Raw genomic sequence first — 7467 nt, 5'->3', positions numbered from 1 at the left:
ATATATGCACATACGCACATACATATATATTAACACACACATATATATGTATACACATAAACATATATATAGTCACACGCATATATATACATGTATACGTACAAACATATATATGCACATACATATATACCCAAATATATATATATATATATACATATGTACATATGTATATATACATATGTACATATGTATATATACATATGTACATATGTATATATACATATGTACATATGTATATATACATATGTACATATGTATATATACATATGTACATATGTATATATACATATGTACATATGTATATATACATATGTACATATGTATATATACATATGTACATATGTATATATACATATGTATATATATATATATGTATATACATATACATATACATATATATATGTATATATATATGTATGTACATGTATGTATGTATGTATGTACACACACATATATATATACATATATGTATGCACATATGTATATATAGATATATAGATATATATATACATATACATATACATATTATGTATGTATATATATATATATATACATACATAATATGTATATGTATATATATATATATACATATACATATACATATATATATATATATATACATATATGTATATATATATATATGTATATGTATATGTATATGTATATATATATATATATATATATATATATATCGACGCCTAAAATTAATATTTAATTAATTTAAGCCTGTCAACATAATTAATTGACTTAATTGTGTTGTTCTTATTCTTCTCAGTGTTAATTAAATCTCACTTAATTAATTACATCACTATTGTCCAATAATAAATTTATCAAACAAATTAATTATTCCTCTATTCTTCTAAAGTCCCCCCCAATAATTATTTCCTCTAAACCCACTCAATTAATTAATTTTAATTAATTAACCTATTCATGTGATTCCTACAAATTATTTTTCCTAATCCCACTCAACCTAATTAATCCTTCTATAATCTCTCATAATCATGCTTATCATTATTCCTCAATTTTACAATTCCCACTCATGTCACATCAACATTGAGCCTCTCAAAGAAATTCAAATTTCTTTGAATCCCTCAATGCATCCTTATTTTGGAATTTTGAATTCCTCATGTTTGAAATTCAAATTTCTCCCCCCTTTTTTCCAGGGAATTTTATATTCCTGTTTATTTTCCCAAGGAACCATTGATCCATGTCTTCTGTTTCAAATCAATCTCAACCCTTCATGATCAAATCAATCTTGGCCCTCCATTGGCCTCCTCCAATCTATAAATTGGAGCCTCTTCTCCTCACAAAGTATCATCATCTTCTATGGCATTCTTATGCTGCTCTTTTCTCCTCTCATCCTCTTCTAATCATCCTTTTATCATGTCCTCATAATCCTCCATTATCAAATTCTTCTATCCATCATCCAAATCCAATCCAATAATTCACTTACCTTGTTGAGCATTTGGAGAGCATTCCACATCCATCAAGAAGGAGCCCATCCAATCAAGTTGAAGAGAGGCGTTATTCAACTTCACCGAAGGCTCAATTCAAGGGAGAGGTAAAATAGCAAAGGTATAAATGATATTTTGATGTTTTAGTGTTTTCTTGTCCATTTTATTGTCATTTTGTTCATTTGACCTCTTATTTCATTTTCCCCTCTTCATTTTGGCACACCCGGTGGGACCCACGTCTCGAATTTAACAAAAAAATTGAGTTTTTTTGTGAAGGCTTCTCACAGGTTCACGCTTCAGCGCAAGCGCACGCGCATTGGGGCGACTGCTTGCTAGATCAGTGCGACCATCACAGCTTCGGCGTGACCGCATCAAATTTTTCTGGCACCTCATTGTGCTTCAGCGCGACTGCCGCGAAAATACATCTATCTCCTCTTCTTCATTCTTTCCATTCTTCTCACTTTTATCTCTGTTTTGTAAAATCTAATAAAAAAATCCAAAAAATGCACTGGATTAGTTATGTTTTTGGTTTCAATTGTCGCTTCAACGCGATTGCTTTGCGACTAGTGCGAGCTTTTTGTTAAAAATTTGAATTTGAATTTTTCGGACGCTAACTCCTGTTGTTTTGACGCGAGCGCTCGCGCAATAGCGCAACTGCATTTTTTTTTCTGTTATCTGTTTTATATTTCTACTTTGTCTGTTAGCGCGACCGCTCGTGCATTAACGCAACTGTCTGCTAATCAACGCAACCGCATGAATAATCAAAAAACCAATTTTATTTTTTTATTTTTTTTCGCCATATCTTCCTTGTCTTTACTCCATTTCCCTCCAAACTTCACTAGATCCCCCACAATTTCATTTTGTACATTTCCTTCCTTGAAGACCTTATCCCAAATTCTACCTATTGAAGCCCGAAATCCCACATTTCTCTATTTTTAGGGTTTTCCATAACTTCTTCCAGTTTTATCCAATCCAATCCAATCTAATTCAATCCAATCCAATTCAAATTCAATCCAATCTAATCCAATCCAATCCAATTCAAATTCAATCTAGTCAAATCCAGTCCAATCCAATTCAAATTTAATCCAATCTAATCCAATCCAATCCAATTCAAATTCAATCCAATCTAATCTAATCAAATCAAATCCAATCCAATACAATCAAGCTCTAATCCAAGGACCCATTCCAATCAAATAAAGTCCTAATCCAAGGACTCATTCCAATCAAGCCAAGTCCTAATCCAAGGACCAATCCAATCAAATCCAATCAAATCAATTCCAATCCAAATCAAATCCAATCCAAATCCAATCCAATCAAATCCAATCAAATCTAATCCATCATCATTCCAAGCCAAGTCCTAATCCTCATCTTCATTTAACATCATCTTCATAATCTTTCTCCTCCAAAACATATTCATCCAATACCAATCTAATCCTTCATTCTCAACATGACTACCCAAAATTTCAAAGCTTGGTATGAGAAGATGCTCATGGAAGTTCACGAACTTGCCTACCAAGTCAATCCCATAATCTCTCATCCACCTATCATACCTTCATCCATCTCACCTCAACACATTGCACCTAATCCCAATCTATATTATATCTCTTATCCTTCCTCTACCTTCGACAAGGGAAATCCATCTTATTCCTCATCCACCTCAACACATTGCACCTAATCCCAATCTATACTATATCTCTTATCCTTCCTCTACCTTCGACAAGGGAAATCCATCTTATTCCTCATCTGTATCTCCATATTATCCCTCATCTGCATATATACCTTCATCCATAACTCAATCCCCATCCTTTCACAACACATTCATTACCTCTAATCCCCATCCAAATCCTTTACTCCATATTCCTCCAAGCATTAATCATAATTCCCCAATCCATTATCCTAATCCTCCATCCAATCCCAATCCCAATCCCTCATCTAATCCCAATTCGCCATCTAATCCTAATCCTCCAAAATCCATATTGTCCACATCCTCCAAATCCATTATCCATAATCTTATCCAAGACATGCTAGCAAAGGAGACAAAATCCTCACCTCAAAGCAAAGTGGCCAAATCTCCTTAAGTCCTTCATCCACCTCAATCACCTCCACCTCAAAACAAATCCAATCCCCCACACTTCATGATACCATCATTCCTCCATCCACCCAAGTTGAAGCTTTCATATCCTCCTCCATCACACAATCCCCACAAATCCAAACATGCCAAAAGCTTGTTTCAAAGAATGCTAGCATAGAATCCTCTCCATCTCATGATGCATCTCCCTCTACTCCATCTAATGATGGCATTCCCTCCACTTCCTCTCATGATCATATGATTCCTCTGTCCAACCCTCTCCCTCCATCACATGATCCTCTTCCATCTCATAATCCAATCACCCCTCCCACTCCATCTCATTATACTCGTCCTAGTCAAGATCAAAGTATCCCTTCATCTCCATGTCACGATCCCAATCCATCTAAAGATCCTAATCTTCCTTCCACATCTCATCCCCCTCAAAATGGACTCACATCTTGTTTCCAAAATAATAAGGGTCCTCAAGCCAATGCTCAAGATGTTGGTACATCCTCTATTCCTCCTAAATCCAAATTTCCTTCATACACATCAAAATCATGTTATCCCCTGTCATCCACATCCATTTTGGGACCCTATATTCCAAAGCTAAATCCTACATTTCTTCCATCCATTTTGGGTCCTTGCATCCCTCCATACACCACCCTCTCACCTCAAATAATCCTAAAGAAAGATCAACAAAGGCACACATCATTGAATGCCTCCCAACAGGCTCCTTCCATCATCCCACCATCCATAAAATCCTTAAGTAATTCATCCTCATGCACCCATCCCATTGCTATTGGAAGCAATTTGGATGCCCAATCTAAAAATCATACAACTCAAAATCCACAAAAATCAAAGGATCAACATGTCCCCTCAAAACAACATGCTCAAAAGAAAAATGTGATCTGAAAGAGAGAAAAATCAAAAAGGCCACAAAGGCCCCAAAATAAAAAATCAAAAACTATGTGGATTCCCAAAGAGGCAATGCATCCCAAAGCAAAATCAAAATTGGCATCCAAACTTGCTAATCTAAAAGCTCCATCCATTCATAAGTCCTCCAATCCTCCATCTAACACTCCTCCATCTTCAAAATCCATTTTGGGTCCTTGTGTCCCATAATCCACCATCCCAACTCCATCATCCCCTTCTATTTTGGGTCGTCATGTCCCAAAATCCACACTCTATCCCCCATATAATCCAAAACACTCTCCCCCACTACTCCACCACTCTTCAAGGTGTGTGCTAATGTTGATCTTCCATAAATTATTCAAAACCCCATCCATTATCCACCATCCACTTTTCACAATCCCATTCCATTAGTCAAATCCTTATCTTTCATCCCCTATCCATTTCATCTCCCCAATTATTGTTACCAACATCTATGAGCATACCTCTAGTTCAAAGAAATACTAAGGGATACCATCTATGGAACTAGATGCTTGATTCCTCCCTTCCTCTTTCATGCATCCACTATCTTCCATATCCACTTATCCTCATCTTTATCCATCCAAACTATTCTAAAAATTCAAAATCAAAAAAATCAAGAAAAAAATCATAAAAAAGTAAAGAAAAATCATTTCATCCAATGGTGAAAACCACTCCTTGTGGCGCCTTGGGTAAGTACCATGATGAAAACTTGGCAAACAAGTTCCATGTGTAATTCCCTTCTCTTGCACTCTACACTTGGGGGCAAGCTTCATCCATGCAATCCTCCCATCCATCTACATCATATCTAAGTCCATTATCCTTTCCTATCTTTGATCTTGACTATCCTATCCATATCCTCCATCTCATATCCCTCATCCTATCAAAATGAATCCTTCATTCCTATTTTTCATCTTGATCATATAAAGGCAAAATAAGGTACATGCATGCATGCTTTGGAGCATTCAAGCCTTAATACTCTACCATCCATATCCATTACACATTATCTTTCCACCTCATACATCTTTATCCACCATCCTTGCATCCTTAATTCCACTACCTCTAGTGTGGGCCATTGCACTCCTTTGCAGCATAGTCCTTGGGTCTCCATCACCCTACCCTCTAGTCCTCCATTTCCTATCGATATCCATCCACTTGATCCATCTATCCAAACAATAACTCCCTCCTTCCATTCATCCATCCTCTTACCAATCCCTGGTTCTCCCTTGTCATTGGTCCCACTCAATCAAATCCTATCCACCAATCCACCCCATCATATCCAATTTCTAATCCAATCCTATCTCATCCAATCATATTCTCCATCTCTTCCAATTTAATCAATAATCCCATCCCCAATCCAATCCCACTCAATCATCCATCCCCCTTTTTTCATCCTATCTAATCATTTATCTTTCTTCCAATCCTATCCAATCCATCAAACTGAGCTTTCCCCATCTACCTGAGCTCTCACTGACTTGTGCCTAATCCAAGCACCCAATCCATACTGCGCTAATCAAATCTAAGTGGAAATCCTCTCATTTATAGATCTTGTACATCCAACTTGTATTTTGTCATCCATCAATCAATCCATCGCTCTACCCATCGGGATGAATCCTTCCCATGTCTGGCAGTTCATCCAAATCCATCACCTGCCCATTGGGATGTCTCCTTCCCTAGTCTGGCAGTTTATCCAAATCCATGTCCTACTCTTGGCAAGAGATGTCAGTTGGTCATGTGCATGTTGTTTGCATGCTTGAACTTTTCGCTTTGTTTTCATCTTGTGTCCCAGGAATATACTTGTTTAGGACTGCCTTGATCATCCTATATCTTGGTATGTCTTGGCTGGTGTATAACAGAGCATAGTTTTCATGGAATGGTGTGTTTGAAGGTCTTCCTTGTTCAAATCGACAATCCTGCATTAGTGTTTATAAACACTTGCATGATTGTGTACAAGGCATTCCTATTTGATTGAACGTCAGTCCATGCCTCAGATCTTCATATCATCCTGGTTCTTATAATCAGTGGTGTAGACTATCCATGGCAATATCAAATCTAGGTTTTCTCTCTATACTTGCTCAACAATAAATCCAATCCATGTATCATTTCTTTGTCTCATTACATTCACAACACTCCAACCCATCCTAGTTCCCTCTTTCATTTTCTTCATCCTTTCATCACCTATTCTTCTAATTCCTTTCGAGAGCACACCCGTGTTCTTCAAACTCGCATGTCCTCTTGAGGGGGCATACCACTGCTTCCTCATCATCCTTCCTCCTCATCATTCTATTGCTTCCTCATATCATGATTGGGGCATCATGTTACTAGTCCTTATCCTTTTCTTCCACTATGTTTTATTCTTCTTTGATATAACATCATTTCACGACGCTATACCAAAGAGGGGCAAAATGTAGACACCTAAAATCAATATTTAATTAATTTAAGTGTGTCAACATAATTAATTGACTTAATTGTGTTTTCCTTATTCTTCTCAGTGTTAATTAATTCTCACTTAATTAATTCCATCACTATTATCCAATAATAAATTTATCAAATAAATTAATTATTCCCCTATTCTTCTAAAGTCCCCCCAGTAATTATTTCCTCTAAACCCACTCAGTTAATTAATTTTAATTAATTAACCTATTCACGTGATTCCTACAAATCACTTTTCCTAATCCCACTCAACCTAATTAATCGTTCTAGAATCTCTCATAATCATGCTTATCACTATCCCTCAATTTTTAATTCCCACTCATGTCACATCAACATTGAGCCTCTCAATGAGCAGGAGAAGGACAAGGAGAATTCAAGCAGGTATCAGGATAAAGATGGAGAGGGGATAATTTTGGACAAACTCAAAAACCAATCTGAGGCTTGCATGGGTTTTGACAGGTGGGTTTATGAAGGAATCAAGAAGCTGGAAAAACTGATAAACAACAAGAAGAAAAAGGGAAGAATGTTGAAATTAACCAGGAACAGTGGAAAAAATGAATGGAGGAAAAATTGGAGAAGTTGGAA

The sequence above is a fragment of the Cryptomeria japonica genome, chromosome 1, assembly GCF_030272615.1.
Source record: "Cryptomeria japonica chromosome 1, Sugi_1.0, whole genome shotgun sequence".
NCBI lineage: Eukaryota > Viridiplantae > Streptophyta > Pinopsida > Cupressales > Cupressaceae > Cryptomeria > Cryptomeria japonica.
This window is presented reverse-complemented; position numbering follows the sequence as displayed.